Genomic DNA, 16,735 nt, shown 5'->3' with positions numbered 1-16,735 from the left:
TCACATGATACTTAGCCCCGTGCTGTCTGGTTGATCCTCCTCAGTAAATGTTTGCTCCAATGAAATGCATTTAGACCTTGTGACTTTGAGCAAATGAATACTGGAGAAGAATAAGTGACTTACACCATAACCAGTAAATCTAAGTTCATATCACCTGAGAGAAAGATAAATCTAGAACACAAGAATTCTTATAAATATCTCTATCATAAGCATTAATAATACCCATATTAGTAAAATTTAAAACACTTGAGATAAAAATAACAGACTTTGGGTTCATATTAATTAAATGTATTCTTACATATGTGCTGATATGAATATAAGAGATATTAAACTTAAGAATAAGATCTTCTTTGGTGTTAGGTGTGAATGCCTTTGTATTCATTTTTTAAATTATAACATTTCTATATAATTCACTCTAACTCAAAAAAGTCATTTCTTTCCTGTGGCCTTCATTATGTTAAAAATTTTAAACTTTTCAAAATGGGATTAATCATGCCCTTTAAGTAGTTTCTCGAATTGATGACAGGTTAGCTAACATTCCTGAACTTTTCTACACAGCTCATCCACTCCCTGTCAGACAGTAAACTCAGAAAGCGTTTCTTTCATCATGATGATTAGAGAATATGTATTGGATGAAAGTAACAAAAGTATCATTGTCATTTCATTTTATTGCTGGAAGAAGCTTTCAAATTTCTTGGGAAGTAATGTGGGCTGTGGAAGAAATGTTGACTATAATTTGAGTCAATAATGGGTTGCTTCCTCTGTTATGACCCCAGGTGTAAAGGTGCATAAAAAATACAGAAGAACTTCATCAGTAGCTAGGCAATAACTTAATCTTTTTAAAAAAATATATATTTTACTGATTTTTTTCCAGAGAGGAAGGGAGAGGGATAGAGAGTTAGAAACATCGATGAGAGAGAAACATCTATCAGCTGCCTCCTGCACACCCCCCACTGGGGATGTGCCCGCAACCAAGGTACATGCTCTTGACCGGAATTGAACCTGGGACTTTTCAGTCCGCAGGCCGACGCTCTATCCACTGAGCCAAACTGGTTAGGGCAATAACTTAATCTTAAAGAAGTGTTGGGGTATAAAAATAAAAAATATTGAAATTCTATAATATGCTTAAAATTTCTTTTTTTCTGAAAAATCAAAGAAAGATAGCAAAAGGCACAATATAAAATCTCTCACTGCCACCTATTCTAATTTACAATTGGTAAATTAAAGATTCAAAGAGTTTAAGTGAATTCTTCAAAGTTAGAGAGAAAAAATAGTAGTAGTGGTGGTTCTAAGAGAATGGCAGGTGATTTAGGCCCTTTCCTCATTCATTCTATGTCAATAGCTCAAAAACTCCATTCCAACCTACCAAGTCCCTCTACCTTTGAAGCTGCCCCTAATTAGTAGTGGGTTCACAGTTCATCTGATGCCTGGATCAGCTTTCTCACACCTAAACTTATAAACAAAAACAAGAAGTCCAAATTTGCCTCACGCCTTGAATTATTTTTTTAAAATATATTTTATTGATTTTTTTACAGAGAGGAAGGGAGAGAAATAGAGAGTTAGAAACATCGATGAGAGAGAAACATCAATTCAGCTGCCTCCTGCAAACCCCCTATTGGGGATGTGCCTGCAACCAAGGTACATGCCCTTGACCGGAATTGAACCTGGGACCCTTGAGTCCCCAGGCTGACATTACAGATGTCCTCTTTGATTCCTTCCCCCACCCCCATTGAACCCCTCCACTGTGCATCCACCCCTCCCAGGCCCTTCACCAGACCTGTCTCTGTCCATGGACCATGCATATATCCATATCAATTTCTCCCCCTCCAACTCTCTCCGCCTTCCCTCTTGAATTTGCTTCAGGTCACTGCTATAGAACGTGGACCATCAATGACAGATGAATACAATTAACAGCCCTAATGGAAATCCATTGCCTTAGTGAACTTTACTAAGGTCTTGTTTGCTAGATTTGCAATTTAAAAGTATGAGATAAATCAGTAAGGGAACAAAATGAATGCTAACTTGGCTCCATTCTTTCAGTGCTACAGTATTTCTGAAAGAGGAGTTCCTGATTAAAGATGCAAGGACCCTGTCATGCTAATTTCAGCTGATATCCTGACTCGGAATGCCATCCTGCCCCATCACATAGGACAGCTGGCTTAATAATTACATTTAGGCCGTGTTTGCTTTTGTTGACCTTTAATGAGAAACGAATTTCCGAGCTCTGGACATGAATCGAGTGCTTTGATTTGGGGGAAATAATAGGCTTGCATCATCCCCAGCAACACACAGATCTGATTACCTATGTTATTTCCACACTTTACTTCACGACTGACTTCTAGAGGATGCCTGGTAGTTGAAGCCACTCTGTAATCATTTCCCAGTCTTGGCTCTCTGCACACAGGTCACCCTAAAAGAGGGAATGCTTGTTTCTGTCTGCATGGAGGCTCTAGCTGGCCACTTCTCTCCAGAGGCTCCAAATCTATTTATTTTGACTCCCTAGATTTTCTTACGTTCTGTTAGGTCTTTGTTTGTGTGAGCACCTATGAACAGTTTTTTAAAGTTGCAGCTAGGTTTTCCCATCTTTCTTCACCTGCTCTTCTTCTGTCCCCTTATGTGATCTCTACTGCCCTCTATTGGGTCCACAGGGTGGTGTAGTAGCAAAGAGCCCTCAGACAAGGGTGAGACGGAAGTTTTCTCATCTGTAAAACTGTCTTGCAGACGTGTTGAAAGGATGAGAGGAGATCCTGTATGTAATGTGCTCAGCAGACGCTTGGCCCACGCTGTGGTAGGCACTGGGCATATGTAACTGCTCTGAGTTTCTTTAGGTCCCTAGTAAGTCGTCTCTATGACGCTATTTCTCCTGCTGTGTGGGCTTTCCACCACAGCCTCTTTTCCAGAGGAAAACAGTGAAGACCTGTAAAGAGATCACAGAGTGGGTGCTGAGGAGCAGGTCTTTGCTGAGATAACATTTAGAATATATAACGTGAAGTTTTTATTGATTGCTGAGTCTGCTTTCTTCTGTACAAGAAAGAGGTTTCTGGTTAAGTTTACTTTTATCTGGAGCTTAGAAAGAATTGTGTAGAAAAGAACGGTTTTACATTTATCAAAATTTTTAGTATCTAGGAGCAGTATGCACCTTTACCATTCACCTATTAATGTAACAAATTACAAAATAGATTTCTGATGTTGAACCATGCTTGTATTCCTAGAATAAATCCTGGTCATGATTATCCTGCTGTATCCGATTTTACTAATAGTTATTAAAGGTTTTAAAAAATCTTGTTCATAAGGGTGATGGGCAAGTATTTGGGGATATTGCCACCTGTTCTGCAATAGTTCAAAGTTTATTAACTTTCAGAGTAAATTTGGGTTTGGTACCTTTTTGGTAGTACATTTTCATTTGTCTATATTTACTGTGATCTCTACCTCTTCTTGAGTCAATTTTTGAAAATGTCATAAAATGATCCATTTCATTAAATTTATAAACTTTTACTTTCATATTTAAAAAATATCCTGTATATTTATATCACTTTTTGATTGCTAAAGTTAGCCTTTCCATTTTCCTGTTTATTTCCTTCAGAGAGTTCATGCCTTTGAAACTTTTCCTTGGTAACGGTAGGTGAAACTTATGGGTGATTTGAATTGTATGATTGTTAAATTGTCCCCTCCCCCAATTACTAACTGGTTAATTACTTTATTCTGTTTGCTTTAGGTGCCTCTCTGAATCACTGACCACTAAAAAGATAAGATGAAATAGGAAAAATGTTCTAATATGAAGACACTTGGATTCCCATTCTTTTCCAGAACTTACAAGCTCTGTAGACAACATAAGCTTGCCATGAACTATCTACTCCTTTCACAGTGAGAATTGTTACAATAGGGGCCAGTGGCCCCGCACAGGGAAGGTAAGCCATAATGATCTTTGGTTCTCTTCTGGTTCAGGGAGTACAAGTATAAAAAGCACTGTGATAGCCCTAGCCATTTTGGCTCAGTGGATAGAGTGTCAGCCTGCAGACTGAAGGGTCCAGGGTTCAATTCCAGTCAAGGGCACATGCCCAGGTCGCGGGCTCGATCCCCAGTACAGGGCATGCAGGAGCAAGCCAATTAATGATTCTCTCTCATCATTGATGTTTCTCTCTCTCCATCCCTCTTCCTTCCTCTCTGAAATCAATTAAAATGTATTTAAAAAATAAAATAAAAAACACTATGATGAATTGAACTGTATTCCCCCCCCCCCACCCAATTCATATGTTGAAGCCCTGGTCCCCAGTACCTCAGATGTGTCCTTATTAGGAAATAAGGTCATTGCAGATGTAACTAGTTAAGGTGAAGTCATACTGGAGTAGAGTGGACCCCTAATCCAATATGACTGGTCTCCTTATAAAAGATTTCACACCTTATTAAAAAATCAGGGCACAGACAAGAACACAGGGGAACAACATGTGAGGATGAAAGAAAAAATTGGAGTAATGCTTCTACAAAGACTGTCAGCAAACCACCCGAAGTGGGAAGGGACATGGAACAGATTCTTCTGCACCTCTCTCAGCAAGAATCAACTCTAACTACACCTCGATCGTGGGCTTCCAGCCTCCAAAACTGTAATACAATACATTTCTGTTTTTTTGTGCCGCTTACTTGGGTACTTAGTTGTAAGAAGTCCTAGCAAACTAGTATGGGCACTAAGTTAGATGATCTCTCTAAATACGCCAGGATCTCATGATTCTAGTGTCTTTGTAACCCATTTCAGGCTGTATTAGTCAGCCTTTGGTGCAATAACAGTGCATTACTAACAACCCCAAAACTCGGTAGCTTAAATCACAAACATTTATGTTTCACTCATGGGTCAATGGCTGGGGCTCTGGGCTAGGCTGGACTTGGTCCAACATGTGGGGAAGATCCTCTGCTCTATGTTCTCATTTTGGAAGCAAGACTAAGGGAGCAGCCACTTCTAAGACAGGTTGTTCTCAGGTGGAAGGCAGGAGCTCAGAAGGTCAAGCAAAACCACGAGAGTGGTCACATAGAGTCTATTCATTCACATTCCATTGGCAAAGTAAGTAAGTCATCTGACGAAGCCCAAAGGAGTAAGGACGCTAGTGCAGTTAGGAAAGTATACTCTACCTATAGCTGAGTGTAAACAAATAATTGCTAACAAATAATACAGTCTTCTGCAAAGACCGTATGGCTTAAAAAGAGCTTTTTGGGGGGCAAGATGTATATATACATTGAAGAAGTAATTGATCACATTTACAATAATAAAAATCTAGCAGAAGTTTTCTGAACAATCACATTGTTTTTGTGCAATGTTAGAGAAGCTATTTCTTTTTTGTGAAATGCCCTCCCTACCTTGAAAGAAGAGATGCCCTCTTCTTTCAAGATCTGCATTGCCTGGCATGGGGCTTTGCATACAACAAGCAGTCGATAAATGCTTGTTAAATTTATTTTTCAATTTAACCTTTTCTTCTTGATGTGACTTCTTTTAAAAAAAGTAGCCTTTTGAAGAGAAGGCATTAAAAAATGACTGAATTGAATTGAGGACAGGAAAAAGAACTGCTCTTTGAATACCACTGTTGCTAGAGCCCCAGGCAACCTAGTCCGATTCAAGGATTACAAACAAGGAAACAAATGTTACCCTACTGAGATGTTCTCATGTCTTTAAGAGCCAATAACTTAGCCCAGACTTAATTAAGTCTCCCTTTTTTATTCAATATACTTTTTTTGAGCTTAATTAATTCTACTATTTTTATTTGGTATCTTTTCTAGAAATGACAAGAAAATCTTAACACATTGTATTCTCCTGCAAGTAGAACTTCCAGGGGCGAATCCCAGGCATGTGTATAATGAAAATGTTCCTCAGGTGATGCTGATGCGCAACTCATTAAAAATCATCTTTGTAGCCCTGGCCAGTGTTCTCAGTGGTTAGAGCATAATCTCGTGCACTGAAGGGTCTCAGATTCGATACCGGTCAAGGGCACATACCTAGATTGCAGGTTCATTTCCCCACCCCTGGCCCCACTTCAGGCATGAGGGAGGCAACCAATTCATGTGTCTCTCTCACATCAGTGTTTCTCTTTCTCTCTCTTCCACCCTCCCTCTCTCTCTCCCTTCCACTCTACCTAAAAGTAATGGAAAAGGATCCTTGGGTGAGGATTTAAAAAAAATCATTTTTGTAGAGGTAACAAAATAAAACCCCAAGGAGCTTCTTAAAACTCCCTAAACATGGGTTTGGAGGACATGTTCAGTCCTGTATCTTGCCCTGTTTTCCAAATCAATGCTTTGTTTGCCTCATCAGAATGGAAAGGGAATGCATTTTAAGTTCTGGAAACATGAGTTTGAATCCCAGCTCTGCCATTTACTGCCTGTGTGACTTTAGAACATTATTACAAGACTTTTTTTCAATATAAAGTGGGATGAATCATAGGGCCTACCTCAGAAAGTGGTTGTGAGGATTGAGTGAACAATGCATATACAGAGTTGGTGCCTGGTAGGTGCTCAGTGACGACTTGTCCCTTCTTTGCCAGGACATGGCGTCTGCACCCAGAGGATGAATGGCTGGGTCGTGAGGGAAGAGCACACTGGGGAGGCAGCTGGAGTCTCCCTTTGGGAGCCAGTCTCCTCCATTTCCAGAGATAACCTGTGCACCTCAGACAAAGCCAATAGGTAAAATCTTGACTGTGAATGCTCCTGGTTTATTTAAAACAATTTAATGGTAATTTTTGTTGTTTTTACATTCTGAAAAGTCTGTGTGAAACTGAATAAATAAAAGATAATGGAGTTTTTAAAAATCCACTAACTACTTTTGCTGAAACTTTCCCTACTGATTATTCAAACTGCTGACCTTTGAACTGTTAGTTTTGGGTTTTTCATAGATGTCCTTTAGACATCTGAGGAAGTTCCCTCTATTCCTAGTTGGTTGTTTTTAAACATGAGAGTCCGATTTTGTCAAATTTTTTCTGCATCAATTGAAATGATCATATGGTTTTGCCATTTTTCGATTAATATGGCATATTAATTCCAGAGATAAATCCTACTGGGTCATGGTGTATAACCATTTTATATGCTGCTGCATTTGGCTTGTGAGTATTTTGTTGAGGATTTTGCATCTATATTCATAAGGGATACTGGTCTAGAGCTTTCTCGTGATATCTTTGTCTGGCTTTTATATCAGGGCAATATTAGCCTCATAAAATGAGTTAGGAAAGTTTTCACTCCTTTTCTATTTTTTGAAAGAGTTTGAGAAGGATTGGTATTCATTCTTCTTTAAACATTTGATAGAAGTGAAGCTGTCTGGTCCTGGGCTTTTCTTTGCTGGAAGTATTTTTTTATACTACATCAAGCTCTATATTTGTTTTCAATCTCTTCAGACTTTCTGTGTGTAGCTGAGCTCCGTGGCAGTTACTGCTTAAACTGTTTAACCCAGAGACTCTCAATAAAGTCCTCTCTTCTCTGCTCTTGCCTCCACTACCAGGATGCGCTTCTCTCCTGTATTGGGTCCAAGGGTCAGTTCTGGTTGCTTTCCTGGTCAGAGGTGTCACGGAGGCTGCTGCCTAGAACCTAGGGCTCCAACACACTGCCACGCCTTCTCTCACGACTCCTCGCCATCAGTCGAAAAGTAGAGGAGGAGTCTGGCCACACCACCGCCTTGTTTCTCTAAGACCAGGGCAGTTCACTTCCACCATAGGATCTTCCTCACAGCCTCTTCATTCCTCCCACCACACAACCCCAAATGTTCCTTCCTCCTTCAAGCCCAAGGCCCATTCACTTCCTGCCTGGGCGCGACTACGGTGCAGAATAACTGCCTCGCTGTCTTGTCCTCATGGGTCCCAAGAGACAATCTCCCCAGGGAAAGTCATCTCAGCTTGGAATTCTACCAAAGCTCAGATTGTTCAGTCTTCTACCTGGTTTCTTTAATTCATATCTACACAGAAAGTATTTTACAAACCATGTACACCATTGTAATGTTAAACTAATACTCTGGCACTGGGAGAGGAGTTATTTTGAACATTTGTGACTTTATAGTCTATTCTCTCTATCTGCTGAAATTATACATTAACATATGTTAATATCACATTGAGAGATTATTTATAAGGTTATTTTAAGACACTGTATTTAGGAAAATATCTATACCAAACTGCTAATAAAGAGATTAGGGATAAAGGTGTAAGAATTTTTGTTTTCTATACTTAATAAGGTTAAAAAAATAAAACAACACATGTTACTTTTGTGTTCACAGACATAAGTTAAAGACATTGAAAAAATATACTTCATGTACTATGCCTAATTGAACATTGTATATCTCTCTATATATACACTAGAGGCCCGATGCATAACAATTCATGCAAGGGGCTTGGCCCTCACAGACCCAGCTGCCTCAGCCGGCCCTCACAGCCCCTCACAGCCTCAGCCGGCCCTCACAGCCCCAGCTTCATCGGGAAGGTTGTCTGGATGGCCATCTGGAAGGATGTCTGGACGGTCGTTCTGCTGTTTGGTCTAATTAGCGTATTAGCTCTTTATTATATAGGATATCTATATATCTGTATATCTATCCTTGTTCTTGAGAATAGTATTTCATATGGTGGAGAGGAGAGAGAAGAGAGAGAGAGAGAGAGAGAGAGAGAGAGAGAGAGAGAGAGAGAGAGAGAGAGAACATGAGCTTGGACACACCTGAGCATGGATGAGTGACATCATCCACCGGGAAAAAGCTGGTGAGGGAGTCAAGGAGTCAAAGAGATGGTGCTGCCACACAAACTGGTCCAACAGAGAAATGCTCGGCCTCTCTGACTGCATCTTGTTCAGGCCTGCTTTGTTCCCATGGCCTTCCGGCAAATAGCACTGGCTTAGTCTCCCACATAGACACGTTCATCATTAAAAGAATCCTGCTTGAGGATGGAGTTTTACAAAAACAGCCCCTCCCAGTTCCCCTCCCCTGACTTAAAAGAAGCCTGAACTCTGTACTTTGCTAAGATGGATCTGGGCTCCTATCTTCTCAGTTGGTGCCTTCTCAATCAATAAACCTTCCCTTGATCAATAAACCTTCCCTTACTCCAAACTCTGACAGTTTGAATTTTGGCCTTTCAAAGAGTCAGGCCTTTGGATTGGTAACAGTGGCATTTCTGTGTTGGCAACTTCAACTCTTCTCGAACCCTTCTTACCGACAGATGGCTTCCACTCTACTTTACCCACTTTACCGGAAGCCCTAGTCCTTTGTCCGTCTCAATATTCTCATTTCTCTCTACCTCCTCCAGCTCTTGGGGTTAATTAACATTGAAAGTATTTTCATTAGGTCAGCAGTATCATTACAGTCTGGCTTTTGGCCAGCGATAAAAGTGCTTCTGGGGCTTTGCCATGTCTGTCACTTGTTTCCTACTACTACTACTACTACTACTACTACTACTACTACTACTCACACACACACACACACACACACACACACACACACACACATATGGCTTAAAAATGGCTTGAATACAGCTTATTCAATCAACCAGGTAAAAGATTAATTACACATTTTTAAGTGTAATTTGAGTTCAACCTTTTCCTGTGCATTTCTCTGGGAGCACAGAACTCTGAGACTTTAATTGGAGTGACATCATCTTCTTGGCCCTGCGCTCATGGCTATTCTCCTGGCTGCAGCTCCAGCAAATGTCAGGCAGACCTAAAATCAGGAGAGGGGGAAATGATTGTGGGGAATTAACTGAATCAATCTGTATTTATTATGAAGCTGCTATGGGACGAATGCAGTAAAGGTCGAGGAAGCAAAGAAGCTCAAGATCCTTCCAAAGCTAGAAGGTTTATTTGAATTCTTAAATTAAGCCACTGATCCAATTTCAATTTTTACAGTTTGTGATCTTGGCTAATTTGATAGGCAAAATGGTATCTCATTTGTTTTTATTTTATTTTTTAAAATATATTTTATTGATTTTTTACAGAGAGGAAGGTAGAGGGATAGAGAGAAACATCGATGAGAGAGAAACATCGATCAGCTGCCTCTTGCACAACCCCTCCTGGGGATGTGCCTGCAACCAAGGTACATGCCCTTGACCGGAATTGAACCCGGGACCCTTCAGTGCACAGGCCAATGCTCTATCCACTGAGCCAAACCGGTTAGGGCTCATTTGTTTTTAGATGACATTCTTTGATTATGGTGAGGGTAAGCACTTTAAAATACATTTTTATTGTTATTTACATTTTTGTGTGTGAATTGCTTATTTGTGTATTTTGCTCATTATTCTTTTGAGGTACAATTTTTTTGTTATTATAATGAAATAGTACTTCATACCCTCTTGTCCTTTTGTTTGCAATATTTGTCATAAATATTGTTCCTGGTTTGACATTTGTCTTTTAGCTTTGTTTATGATTTTTTGCTTTTCAAATGTTTAAAACTTGAATGTAGAAAAATCTATCCATCTTCTCCTTTGGGATATTTTCTACTTTTTTTTTTAACTTAATAAAGCCTTTCAATACTCTGAAATCAGATAAATTTTTATCAATGTTTTCTTTTAGTTCTTACCTTTTTGAATTTAACTCTTTAATCCTTCTATAATGTGTCTCAAAATTCACGCAAGATTTGCAGTTCAATTCAATTGCAAATCTTGTGTGAATTTTGGGACACCCTATATATTGAATTTTAGAATATAGTGTGAGATAAAGATCTAAATTAAAGATTTTCCCAAATAGTTGAATCTCCTATTTATTGTTATTATCTCATCCTTTTCTCATTTATGAAATTTAAAACATTATACAAGTAATATAGATTCATTTTGTTTAAAAAATCAGAAAATACAAATAATTGAAATGAAGGGAAAAGTATATTTTCTCTCCACTCTGAGTTGAGTGTTAGCAATTTGCTTTGTTTCACCATTTTCTGCTACTAGATGAATGCAGACATTTCTGTCCAAAGGGAATCGTATTACAATATGGTTTTGTAACCGGATGTTTTTCCATTCAGTAATACACCATGACTATCTTTCCATGTCAATCAATATACTTTTAAAGCACTGTAGCCTAATTAAATATACCTACCTCCAGAAACGTGCACATTTTGCAAGTGTACAGCTAGAGGAATTTTTATCAACTGCACACATGCATGCAACTAGCTACCAGATCAAGTAAAAGAAATTACTATTGCCCCAGAAGCCCTACAAATGGCTCTCTCCAGTCATCTCCCTTCCCATTGTTCTTCTATCCTGATTCATTTCACAGCCCCATTTCTGACATGCTTGTTATGGGTTAGATGGTGTCCTCCCAAAAGTTATGTTGAAACCTAATCCCCCAATACCTTTCAATGTTACGTTATTTAGAAATAGAGTCTTTGTGGTTGTAATCAAGTTAAGATAGAGTCGTGAGGATGGGTCCTAACCCATTATGGCCAGAGGAAAATGCCATATGAACACAGAAACACACGAGGGGAACACCTTGTGATAGGAGAGGCAGAGTGATAGAGCTGCAAGCAGAAGAACAGCCAAGATTGACGGCCTATGAGAAGCTAGGAAGAGGCAAGGAAGGATTCTACCCAGAGACTCCAAGGTAACATGGTCCTGCTTACACCTTGATTTCACTTGAGCCTCCAGAACGATGAAAGAATAATTTTCTGTTGTTTTATGACACCTGGATTGCAATACTTTGTTATAGCAGGCCTAGGAAACTTATAGATACCTAACCCAATTACCATGGATTTGGGGTTTTTTGAATGTTTTATTATTTTTTATAGTGTTATGAATATTCTTTTAATTTTTTTCTTAGAAGAAACCATAAAAGTGAACTATCTGTATCAAAGAATATTAATGGGGAATATTAGTAAGATAATGGCTATGAATCACCAAATCACTATGCCTGAGTGTTGAACTTGATGATCTAGGTGATATAAGCTGCTTTTATTTAAAGCTTTTTTCCTGTCCCTGCCAGTTTCACCAGGATTCCCTAGCCCCACATGAAGATCTAACTGACTCCTGCCATCATTTGCATAAAGCAAAAAGTTCAGCCCCTCATCTTTAGAAGTCCTTGGGGGTTCAAGTTATCATTCAAGTTCTTGAATAATCCTCTCACATTCCTCCCTCCTAACCAGCTCCTGAACACATCCCTTCATAAGGACTTTAGGGGCCCGGCTGTGTTGCTTCCCCTGAGAGTGCCCTGTGGAAAGGACCCACCTCAGGGTTTCAGAAGCTGAGCCTGCAAGGGGCCAGGGCACTGTGGCATTCCATGTGGCCCTCGCTACATCAGAGCCAAACAAGGGAGACCCTTCTTCCCATTCTGTAGTAGGAGCCCCCCAAACAGCACTATTGGTATCCTCCTGTCTCCCAGAGACTTTATGTGTGTAGCCCTGTTACTTTGGGCTTAATCAGGAAGACTATGATCTGAGATAGATATCATGTGTCAGCTCCCTTCCTGTCCTTACCTCTCCCACCCCTGACCCCCATGTGAAATATTCCAGATTAGTGAGTCCCCTGAGTTATCAGACTTCATGCCAAGAGAGTGGGCCCACTTTATTCTCAAACTCACTTTTTTCTTGAACTTTCATATTTTTATATTAATAGGTCAAATTTCCTCTTATTACTCTGTTGAAAAAAAATTCTTGTATGCTGCTACCTGTTTATTCTTTTTTTAAAAAATATATTTTTGTATTGGTTTCCGAGGAATGTTTATTTTTCCTGATAAACATAGGATTAGTTTTGCCAATTACTAAGAATTTTTTAAGGATGACATTAAACCAGTGAAATTCATGAATGATTGCCATCTTTGAAGGGTATGGGCTTCCATCGGGAAGGAGGGCATGTCCCTGGACCTATCTGAATCTTCCTTCACGTCTCTTCAAAGGGGCTGTGAGGAGGTGGAGGGGGCTGGCAGAGAGCAGTCTGAGGACCTGCTGAGTGGGCTTTGGGAAGCTGGGCAAGCATTGCTGTCTCGGATGCTGGAGAGGTAATTGGAAAAGGATGAGTACTGTGCCAGCTCTGGGTATCTTCCAGGAATCCTTGATTTTGTTCATGGCACTGGATGAGAGCATGTGCCAAGAGAACAAATCTGACGAAAGCAAAACCTAACCTGATTGAATACATTTGCCAGCCAGGAAGAATGGTGGCTGCACCCTGGGAGTCAAGGAGTATGGAAACTGAGAACAGGTAGCAGTCCGTATTGTGGGTGTGGCCAGCCAGAGATGGAGGCCTGGGCTGAAAGTCAGGAGATTTGGATTCCAATCTGGGCTCAGAAATCACCTCTCTCCATTTCCTTGGACTAGGGTCTTTCCCTCTGGAGCATTTGTTTGCTTCTTTCTCAACATGAGTGCTCACTGAATGAGGAGGCCTCCTTGAGCTGAGTTTTTATGGGGTGCACACTAGAGCATCACAGGAGTTACATGGCTGAAAGAAGCCCCAAGATGTTAAAAAACTGCCACGTCTGAACCAAAGGACATAATTAAAGAATAAAATGATAAAAGCATGAGAGTTCAAAGGGCTTTGGGGATGATTCCTACCAGTGGAATAGGAAAGAAAAATATCCACAGTAGTCCAAGGGCATTGTTTAGGGGACAACTCCAAAGAAAGTGATTTCCAAAGGAGTTCCTTGACCTCGTTTGATGAAGGCTCTCTGGGATGGCGAGTTTTCCTACACATCGTGGCTTCCTCCTGGCAGCAGACTCTAGTCACAGGAAAACATTTCTAGGCTCTTAGTGTCCGAGGGGCCACAAGTTTGAAAAAAATTTACATCATTGGAGTTACTGATTTTGTATATCCCCTTCCTTTTTTTTTTTTTTTTTTTAACTCTTTTACTTCCAGATTTTGCTCTAATCCAAGGTAGTCCTGGCTTAACTCTGATACAGAAACCACTATTCAAACGGGGCCCTGGTGGCTGTTTACCTCTCAGATGGAAGGGATCTCTTGAAGCTTTTGGCAGAAAATGACATGCAGGGACCACACCCTTCAAACTATTGCTCAATAGGACCTGCAATGCATAGAACTTGCCAAACTATATCTACGTCCATTTATTCCATTTTCCCCATGCTGATCCTTGGCCAACGCCTTATCCCAACTATTTCCTCTTGACTTTAACTCCAGAAATCATCCAAGGCCTCCCTACTCCGAAGGTAAAAACCTTCTTCATTGTGGCTAACCTTCTTTGTTAATCTCAAGTACCTTTCTTTGCCAGGTCTTTGAAGGGGGAAAGGAAAATTCTAAGGTCCGCATACATGGTAGCCAGCCTCCAAGATGGCCTCCAAACCAGTCCCTAAGGATCCCCACCTCTTGGCATTCACACATTTGTTGTTTTTTGTGGTGAACAGCTTACAATAGAAGCAATGGGGGAAGGCCTCCTATGACTGCACCCACATGGCTAAAGTATGCAGCACCAGTGAAAAGCTGGACCTAACAACAACCTTGTGAGTGACCTTGGAGGTGGATCCTCCTCCTGATTTAGCCTGTAGATTTGACTGTAGCCCTGGCTGACCGTTTGACTTCAATGTCATGACAGACTCTGATCCTGGAACCACCTGATGCTCAGACACTCCGTGAGATAATTCAGGTTTGTTGTTGTAAGGCACTAGGTTTGGGGGTAAGTTGTTACACCGAAACAGACAACTAATGCAGTCTGTGCTTTATTTCTGATTTTTGAGTGGAGATATATATATGGAAGACATTTTATATGTGGAATGACAAATCAACATTTGTCTATCTTGTACCAGGCTCTGTTCTAGGTCCCTAGATCCCTAAACTAATTTGATAACAAGAATTGCCTGGGGTGCTGGTTAAAAACACAGATTTCTAGGCCCCTTCTCTGGGTGTGGGGTGAGACCAAAGAATTAGTACATTTAATGAGAACTCCAGATAATTCTTATCATTAGGCAAGTTTGAGAAATAGTTGAGAAGAGGCTTCAAAAATGAACGAGACATAGCCCTTTCTCAGGCAACAGGGCAAGATGGAAAGCAAATCCGTCCACAAAGGTGCATTTAAAGAGAGGCATCCAGTGGGAAGGAAAGACATGAAAGCATTGGGGGAATCAAGGAATACATCCTGGAAGAAATGGTACATGAGCAAGGTCTCCAGGGTGGTTAAGATCTCATGGAGCAAGATACGAAAAGCATCACAGAGCGATTATAACAACTGGTATTTATCAGGTGCCTGCTAAGCACCAGGCATTGTGCCAAGCACTTTACCTACCTTACCTTATTTAATCCTCATTGCAAACTTATGCAGTAGGAGCTATTGTCACCTGGAATTTACAAATGGGCAAGCTAGGCTTTGGTTACCATACCACCCACAGCATGCAGGTCCTGAGTGCAGAGCTAGGTAGAGAGGAGGCAGCTGACTCCATATGTCATTCTCTTAACCACTACCATGTTCCATGACCCAGCAGACATGAGGCTCAGAGATGTATAAGGGCTGTGACATTTTTGCAAATGACAGGGCAAGGCATCCAGGGAAGGATATAGACCAGGGGAAGATACTACATGAAGTGTTAGAATCTGGCAGTGACTTAGTGCAAGCCAACTCATTCATTTTGAATGAGTCAAATTAGGAAAGGGTGCCTTAGTCACACAGTTGATAGTGGCAAGTGGATTAAAGGTCCAGATCCCAGGCAGTCCCCTTTCCAACATGGACAATTGGAGGCCGAACTAGGATTGGCCTTGGATGCCTTGGCAAGAAGGTCTGAGCTGTTCTAGCTCATTTTAACCATTTTAGTGTACAATTCAATGATATTAGTGCATTCACAATGTTGTGCCACTATTACCACTATCCATTTCCAGAACCTTTCATTATTCAAAATAGAAAGTCTTTGTCCATTAAACAATAACTCCCCATTCCTCCTCTCCTGGTACACAGCATCACAATATTTATCCTTTTGTGTCTGGCTTATTTTACTTAACATGATGCTTTCAAGATTCACCCATATTGTAGCATGTATCAATATTTTACCACAATTTTTATTGTGATAAAATACACATAATATTTACTATGTTAACCACTTTTAAGTATACAGTTCAGTGAATTAAGTGCATTTATATTGTTGCAACCATCACCACCATCCATCTCCAGAACTTTTTTCATCTTGCAAAACTAAAACTGGGTACCCATTAAACAGTAATTTCCCCTTCCCTATCCCTCCAGCCACTGCCTGCCAACCAATATTCTACTTTCTGTCCCTATGATTTTGACTACTCTAGGTACCTCATTTAAGTGAAAGTATACAGTATTGTCTTATGTGACTGGCTTATTTCACTTAGCATAATAATGTCCTCAAGGTTCATCCATAGGTCAGAATTTTATAGCATATGTCAGAATTTTCTTTTTCAAAGCCAAATAATATTCCATTGAGTGTATACACTACATTTTGTTTATCCATTTATCTGTCAATGGACATTCAAGTTGCTTCCATCTTTGGCTATTGTAAATAATGCTGCTATGAACATGAGTGTGCAAGTATCTCTTTGAGACACTGCTTACAATTATTTTGGGTATATATCCAGAAGTGAAATTTCTGGATCATATGGTAATCCTATTTTTAACTTTTTGAGGAAGTGCCATATTGCTTTTCACAGTGGCTGTATCATTTTACGTTCCCACCAACAGTGCACAGGGCTTCAATTTCTCATCAACAAAAGGAACTTCATTTCTTTTTTATTTGAGGATGAGAAGCATTGTAATGCATGTATATGCCACATTTAAAAAATTCCATTCATCCGTCGATGGACATTTGGGTTCTTTCCATCTTTTGCTATTTTGAATAATGCTGCTATGAACATTGGTGTAC

The sequence above is a fragment of the Myotis daubentonii genome, chromosome 12 (assembly GCF_963259705.1).
Source record: "Myotis daubentonii chromosome 12, mMyoDau2.1, whole genome shotgun sequence".
Taxonomy (NCBI): Eukaryota; Metazoa; Chordata; class Mammalia; order Chiroptera; family Vespertilionidae; genus Myotis; species Myotis daubentonii.
The sequence above is the reverse complement of the archived record's forward strand: the minus strand, read 5'-3'. Positions refer to the sequence as shown.